We start from the raw sequence: 8431 nt of genomic DNA on the forward strand, positions 1-8431 counted from the left end.
GAGTGGGTGGATCCGACCTTTCCCTGGAATTGAGAAGCATTATGGAAGATTTGGAATTATTAATTTTATAGCCAGACAATCTACCCAATATCTTAATTAGGTTCAGAAGGGATGGAATAGACTTATCTAAATTTCTAAGAAAAAGAATGACATCATCAGCGTAAAGAGCTATTTGATGATCAGATTCTCCGATGCCTATACCCATGATTCCTCTATGTCCTCTCACAGCAATGGCAAATGGTTCAATTGTATGGTTGGAGGGTTACTTTAAAAATGTAATCCGGTACAATTACTAATTACTTGTTTAAAAATGTAATCGGTAACGTAATCCAAGTATCACAAAATAAAAGTAATGTAATCTGATTACTTTTAGTTACTTTTGAATTACTTCAATGCCAAATATGCAAATGAAGACAAGAGAAGTATCAATCATGTGTTTTCTGCTTAGTGTATTTTCAGAGAAACATAGAATAACAAAATCTCGTATTCCCAAAATCCATATTTAAATGTTTTTATATGATATGCTTTGCACTCTATCATCACTATGGCAGTATCTCGCCCATCAATGACAAAAACATTGTTTTGTAGGTATTCTTGATGATGTTTAAGTTTGTCATTTGGAAAACCATTTTACAATTTTGATTACTCGATCTGCACTTGTATTATTTAGCATCCAATGAAAACAATATGAAGCTGCTGAAGCATAGTGTTTCTTGGGCCGGCTGATTACTGTACAAAAACACAACTCTTCACTTCACTGACACTGGTGAAAATGGATCATATTTGATGGAGAAATATTAGAAATATGGAGAAAATATTTTCTAGTTTTCTCTCTGATGTCCCCCGGCTGCTCTGCCTCAACTCTGTGATTCACAGAGTTTCCTGATGGACAGATAGCTTTACTTGTTGCTGAAGTTAGTTAATAAGCTAACTAGCTGCTGTTATTAGCTGAGTTAGCTGTGCAACTACTGGTCAAATTAGCTTACTCTGCATGTACTGGGAGATCGGAGCACCGGGGGAGTGTTAGTGTTTACCATAGACTGTAACGTTATAAAGGTGTTTAAGTTATACAGGGTGCGGTGCCTGATTGGGAACTGTAGCTGGGCGAGCGGGCAACGAAACCTCACTCAGCAACCTCCCAATGAACACATCCTGAACAGGACCGAAAACAGCCTCAATGACCAACAGGGAATCCAGTAACTTACTGAGATGAATTACACAGAGCTTTTGTGATAGCTTTACTTTTTGCTAAACCTATCTGCCTGTATCTGTGGCTGGTTACTTTGGTCGGTTAGCCGTGCTGCTAGTGGTCCTATGCTTACTCAGCCCCGGGTTGCCAAGAGCCAAACCTGGCAAGAAAACCACCTTCGTCCTGTATTCCCAGTGGTCAAACTGACTTCTGTCGGTCTCGGAGGCTGTGCTCACTGGAAGGTGGAACCAGTCCACACAGAGTCTGCATGATGGGGTGGGGGGCGTAAACACACATTCGCCGCTACTGGCGGCTGTAAACGCGTCTGTGACACGTCCCCCCCCCGCTTTGGGTTTTTACCATAGACTGTATATAAAAAACATATATGGATGTAAATAACACTACGTTTTCTGTTTCATGGAAACTTTCTGCTTAAAGTAATATGAGTAATCCCCGATTTTACAAAATATACCTGTAATCTGATTATTACTATTTTTTCTGTACTGTAATGGAATACAGTAAAATTGATTACGTAACGCCGTTACAAGCAACCTTGTCTGCCTCTTTTAATCTTTGTCAGTTTTGAAATGTTGTTGTTTGTAATAATTTCTGCACAAAAACCCTCCCCTAGGCCAAAGCGTCCAAGAACCAAGTCCACTCCACCCTATCAAAGGCTTTCTCTGCATCTATTGCAAAGAAAGCTGCGTATCATCAACTTTAGGGAGGGAGGAAGTATCCCATTCTAAAGGGATTCTAAAACCATTTCCAAGAGGGGGGTTCTGATTTTTGAATTTTTCGTAGATATCTATGGGCAGGCCATCCAGGCCTGCTGCTTTTCCAGGCTTCATGTATTTTATTGCTGCCGATATTTCTTTCACTGTCAGGCTCGCCCCTAATGTTGAGCTCTATTTTGGGGAAGTTGAGGCTATCTAAGAATGCCCATGAGCTCTGGTCTGCTGGCCCTCCAATTACTTCAGAGTAGAGACTTTCATAAAAGTCTCTAAATTTATCATTCATGACCACCGGGTCTGTGATGACCCCCCCTTACCATTTTCAAGATTGGTAATAGATCTTTCAACTTGAAATTGTTTTAAGCGCCAGGCTAGAATCTGCTTTTTCTCCTTGATCAAAGATACTTTGTTTAAGTTTTAAAAGGTTAGCCTTGGAAGCCGAAATTTCATTGTACTGGGCTCTTCTTGATGAATCTTAGGGTAGGGATTTTTAAAGTAAAAATCCTCCATTAGTTTAATTTTTGCCTCTAATAACACAGTTTTATGTTTAGCTTTTTTAGATTTAGAGCCTCCGCCTAGAGTCTCCCCCTTCGCTTATCTTTTAATAAGCGAAGGGGGAGACCACAAAAAGGCAAAATAAAACGTAAAAAAAAGTTAATAAAGTCTATTACTCATTACTATTGTATGAGAAAGCAGAAATTATGGAGGCAATCTCAGCTGCACCATTATGGGTGGCAGGAATATAAGAATGAAGAGAACAGTAATAAATAAAAAGAGAATAAATAAATCAAAAAATTAGGTAGTAAATGTTAGACGGTTTGGGTTTTTCAGAGATATTTGCCCAAATAATAGTAAATATTATACGTATATACCTGCAACCTAAGTAGCAAGTGAAATTAGATTAAAATAATGTTATCCATTATTCAGAAAGTAAGAATTCTTGCAAACATGCCAGAATTAGAAGTGTAAACAGAGTCTCACCCCGGTTGCCTCCTGGGAACATGAGTCCAAATCTTGGCCATGTAAATTAGAAAATGCCAGACCAGACTCTTACAAACTACACAAGTTAAAACTCTAACAGACTTTTAAAAGTGCAACTGTGAGACCCACTGACTATTCCAGAGTGGGGTGTCTTATGCTGAAACTGGGAAACTCGCACATTACCGAGTGTTGGCAAAATTAACGTTTTTACAAGCATTGTTTACATTAGTTCAGACTGCTAACGGAAATCAAGTTGTTATGCTAAACAGTAAAGTGATGAAGTTATCCCATAGCAGCTACTCATCACGTCTTTCCTCCTCTTGAATACGTCTGGTAAAGGGCCGTGACCTTTGCCCCACGGCTGCCATCAAGGTGTAATTAGCAACTCTTCCACTTACTCTCGGTGTCAAATAGTTTAATTTATTGTAAGAAATTCGTCAAAATTTTGCAGAGGGGCGAGACGGCCGTCCACCTGTCGCGCCGCCACATTGGATTCCCCGCAGATGGTACATTTAATACTTTTCTGACTGGGGTGACTTGAGATTTTGCATACTTTTTGCATACTTCCCTATCCCGACTAGGCTGCTTAAGTTTTACCCTTAGTCAGCACTTCTATACTAGATATGATCAATCTATCTTTATCAACAGGCTATGTACCAAGATTATTATTACTTTAAAGTAGCTGTAATTAAACCTCTTCTGAAAAAGCCCAACCTTGATCCAGATGTTTTAGCCAACTTTAGACCTATATCTAACCTTCCATTTCTCTCTAAGATCCTGGAGAAAGCAGTCGCCAAACAGCAGTGTGACTTTCTACATTGCAACAGTTTATTTGAGGATTTTCAGTCAGGATTTAGAGTTCATCATAGCACAGAGACAGCACTGGTGAAAATTACTAATTGCCTAATTGCATCAGACAAAGGACTTGTCTCTGTACTGGTTTTATTAGATCATAGCGCTGTTTTTGATACCATTGACGATCAGATCCTATTACAGAGACTGGAACATATCATTGGCATTAAAGGAACCGCTCTAAGCTGGTTTAAGTCCTATTTATCAGATCGATTTCAGTTTGTACATGTTAACGATGAGTCCTCCATGCACGCCAAAGTTAGTCATGGAGTTCCACAAGGATCTGTCCTCGGACCAATCCTCTTCACTTTATATATGCTTCCTTTAAGCAATATTATCAGGAAACATTCCATAAGCTTTCATTGTTATGCAGATGATACTCAGTTATATCTATCGATCAAGCCAGATGAAACTCAACTAAACTTCAAATGTGCCTTCAGGATGTTAAAACCTGGATGACCTGTAATTTTCTAATGTTAAACTCAGATAAAACTGAAGTTATTGTTCTGGGGCCCAAGCACCTCCGTGCAGCATTATCTAAAGATACAGTTTCCCTTGATGGGATCGCCCTGGCCTTCAGCACCACTGTGAGGAATGTTAGAGTTATCTTTGATCAGGACATGTCGTTTAAGTCTCACATTAAGCAAATTTCAAGGACTGCCTTTTTTCACCTACGTAATATTGCGAAAATCAGGAACATCCTGTCTAAAAATGATGCAGAAAAACTAGTCCATGCATTTGTTACTTCTAGGCAGGATTACTGCAATTCCTTATTATCAGGCTGCCCGAAAAAGTCCATTAAGACTCTTCAGCTGATCCAGAATGCTGCATCACGTTTTCTGACAGGAACCAGGAAAAGACATCATATTTCTCCTGTTTTAGCTTCTTTGCATTGGCTTCCTGTAAAATCCAGAATAGAATTTAAAATCATTCTTCTCACCTACAAAGCTCTTAATGGTCAGGCACCATCTTATCTTAAAGAGCTCATAGTACCTTACTACCCCACCAGAGCACTGCGCTCCCAGAATGCAGGGTTACTTGTGGTTCCTAGAGTCTCCAAAAGTAGACTAGGAGCCAGAGCGTTCAGCTATCAAGCTCCTCTCCTGTGGAACCAGGTTCCAGTTTGGGTTCAGGAGGCAGACCCCATCTCCACATTTAAGAGTAGGGTTAAGACTTTCCTCTTTGATAAAGCTTATAGTTAGGGCTAGGTCTGGTGAGTCCTGGACCATCCCTTTGTTATGCTGCTATAAGCCTAGACTGCCGGGGGATTTCCCATGATGCACTGAGCTCCTCTCTCCTCTTCTTTCTCTCCTTCTGTATGCAACTGTAATGGGAATTTCATGCTGTTTATTTAATCACAGTTTTCCCACCTCACAACCTCATCCCATTATTGCATGTTACTAACACAAATTCTCCCCTTTCTGGTAGTCTTGTGCTTTCTCGTCCGTCTCCTCTCTCCTCCTATCACTTTCTGCAGGTGTTTCTGGCTCTGGAGCTGTAGAGTCTGGATCTGTGGCTGCGGGTCACCTGCTTCCCCCGTGTTCCTGCTCGACACCCTCTGCTACAACAACTATTGTTACTAGTCCTTTTGTTATTATTGTTATTATAATCATTAACATTACGATTATTATCATTAACACTACTATAAATATCTGTACCATTTTTCATTCAGTCCATAGCAACATACCTTTACTGTCTGTACCTCTCTTTGTATATTGTGTAGGCTGCCTCCCTCCCCTCTCTCTTTCCTTATCTCTCTCTCTCTCTCTCTCGCCCTCTCTCTCCTTCACCCCAACCGGTTGAGGCAGATGGCCGCCCACCCTGAGCCATGGTTCTGCTCGAGGTTTCTGCCTCTTAAAAGGAAGTTTTTCCTTGCCTCTGTCGCCTAGTGCTTGCTGTTGGTGGGAACTGTTGGGTTTCTGTAAATATCATCACATAGTACGGTCTAGACCTGCTCTTTTATGAAAAGCGCTCTGAGATAAGTGTTGTTGTGATTTGGTGTTATATAAATAAAATTTGAATTGAAAACACTCATTAGTAGAAAGGCTTGATGTGACAAAATTATGCTAATGCAAGTCTTTGATAGAAGATGTTAAAAACCATGAAAAACATGATGACGTTAGCCTTTATTACTTTCATAATTAACTTTCCCGAGAAGACCCACAATATGGGTTTCTGCCACTATCAGTGAGGGAGCCCAGGAGGAGCCACCTCCGGGTTTCCCCTGCTCTTTGGACACAAGAGTTGCCTTTCTCTTCGTATTACTTGTCAGTAGACTTATTTTCTTTTTCATAGCATCAACGCTCCGCTGGATGCTGGATATGTGGCGGTGACTGTGTCCGCTATTTTAGCCCACTCTCTATTTTTAATCTCTCGAGTTAAGTGTTATGTGAATTTGGAATTCTTGACAGAGGTTACCAATACCTCTTGAAGGTCTTGAAGTTCAATGTTAGTTGTTGTTTCTGCTCCATTTTTCAGTGTATGTTTCATAAAAAAAAACTACCAAAAAACAACAGTTATAAAGGTATTTAGCTTGGCGTAACAGACATTAAAGTTGATAAGCGATGTTGGATTTAGGATTTCCTAAATTGAGATAAGAAAGGATGAAGTAAGCTAAGATATGATTTGCTTCTGTAATACCAAATTAAAAAAAAATCTTAACTTAAGACTTAAGATAGGAACTTTCAGAAATACGGCCCCAGGTCTGTGGACTTGGCTGCTGGCGCTGGGCCTCAAGCCCTTTTAGACAGCAGAGCTTGTAGTGCAGCGGAGTTGTGAGAGGAGTTTTTTCCTGGGGACAGAGGAGTTTGAAAAATCAGCAGGTGGGGGGTTGATATTCACAAAAGCTGGGAGAATTTTCACTTGCTAGACAAGAGGTCTGGTGGAAGGATACATTAGCACAAGCACTCTCCTCACAGATGGCTTCCTCTGATTGAGACCGCTGATGCTGATGATCATGATGCAGTTAATATGCCATGGATCCTCATTATGGACAGGAATTGATATACCAAGCAGCAAGGCAAGTTGAAAAGTGTGTACACAGACAGTCTGGTCATTCTCATGTGGGGTGCTTGCAAAGCGGCTTGCAGAGGAAGCAGCAAGGGTAGACAGGCATAGGAGCTTAAAAAAGGTGCCTTGCATTACATTGGCCAATGAATGCTATGAGGGGAATCAGGTGAGCTGATTTAGATGGGAATGTAAGCTGAGCTTGATTTTGTTGCGTGCCTGAACTAATGCTATGCTCAATTTCTTGCCATGTATTGGAAGTGTAATTTGTTTATGCTTTGGGACTGCTAGCGTATTAAAGTATGACTTACATTTCCATCATCAGCTTGGTACAATATACCTTCTCTTCAAAACTGAGTCTAAATTTCTAAACTTTTTACCGTAATATAATAGAACAAAGCGCCTTCAGAAATAACCGGAAGCCAGACGCAAACATGTGACTTTAAAGAGGCCCCTGAGCTGTTAATATATTGACCTATTGAACACACTGACCTCATAATACCATGTGAGACACAATTGCTCCACTTTTGCCCTACAAACTGAATTGCAGTAATTAGGTTTGGCTGTTTTGGTGGTAAATTAAATTAGGCCAAGGAAACCTTAGTGGCTTGATACACATGGAATAACTTGACACTGTAGCAAAGGCCGTGGGCCAAAGGTAAAATGAATTATAGTGTTTTTACAGCTTTTGTACAAAGTAGCTGAATCAGAATCAGCTTTATTGCCAGGTGTACACATACGAAGAATTTGACTCAGGATTGTACATTGTTCATGATGTGCTTACTCGTACAAAAATACCATAACACAATAATAAAATAATAATAAAAATAAAATCAGACACAAACTACAGTATAGACAACACTAATATACACACTATGAACTAAACAATATAGACATATTGACAAATAGTGCAGTGATCAGAGTGCAAAGGATGCAAGAGTAAACTATTATTCTCATTATCTACATGTTGAAGGTAGATATGATATACAGGTACACATACATGTACATACAGTCACCTAAAGGATTATTAGGAACACCATACTAATACTGTGTTTGACCCCCTTTCGCCTTCAGAACTGCCTTAATTCTACGTGGCATTGATTCAACAAGGTGCTGAAAGCATTCTTTAGAAATGTTGGCCCATATGGATAGGATAGCATCTTGCAGTTGATGGAGATTTTCGAGATGCACATCCAGGGCACGAAGCTCCCGTTCCACCACATCCCAAAGATGCTCTATTGGGTTGAGATCTGGTGACTGTGGGGGCCATTTTAGTACAGTGAACTCGTTGTCATGTTCAAGAAACCAATTTGAAATGATTCGAGCTTTGTGACATGGTGCGTTATCCTGCTGGAAGTAGCCATCAGAGGATGGGTACATGGTGGCCATAAAGGGATGGACATGGTCAGAAACAATGCTCAGGTAGGCCGTGGCATTTAAACGATGCCCAATTGGCACTAAGGGGCCTAAATTGTGCCAAGAAAACATCCCCCACACCATTACACCACCACCACCAGCCTGCACATTGGTAACAAGGCATGATGGATCCATGTTCTCATTCTGTTTACGCCAAATTCTGACTCTACCATCTGAATGTCTCAACAGAAATCGAGACTCATCAGACCAGGCAACATTTTTCCAGTCTTCAACTGTCCAATTTTGGTGAGCTCTT

This window comes from Micropterus dolomieu, linkage group LG13 (assembly GCF_021292245.1).
Source record: "Micropterus dolomieu isolate WLL.071019.BEF.003 ecotype Adirondacks linkage group LG13, ASM2129224v1, whole genome shotgun sequence".
NCBI lineage: Eukaryota > Metazoa > Chordata > Actinopteri > Centrarchiformes > Centrarchidae > Micropterus > Micropterus dolomieu.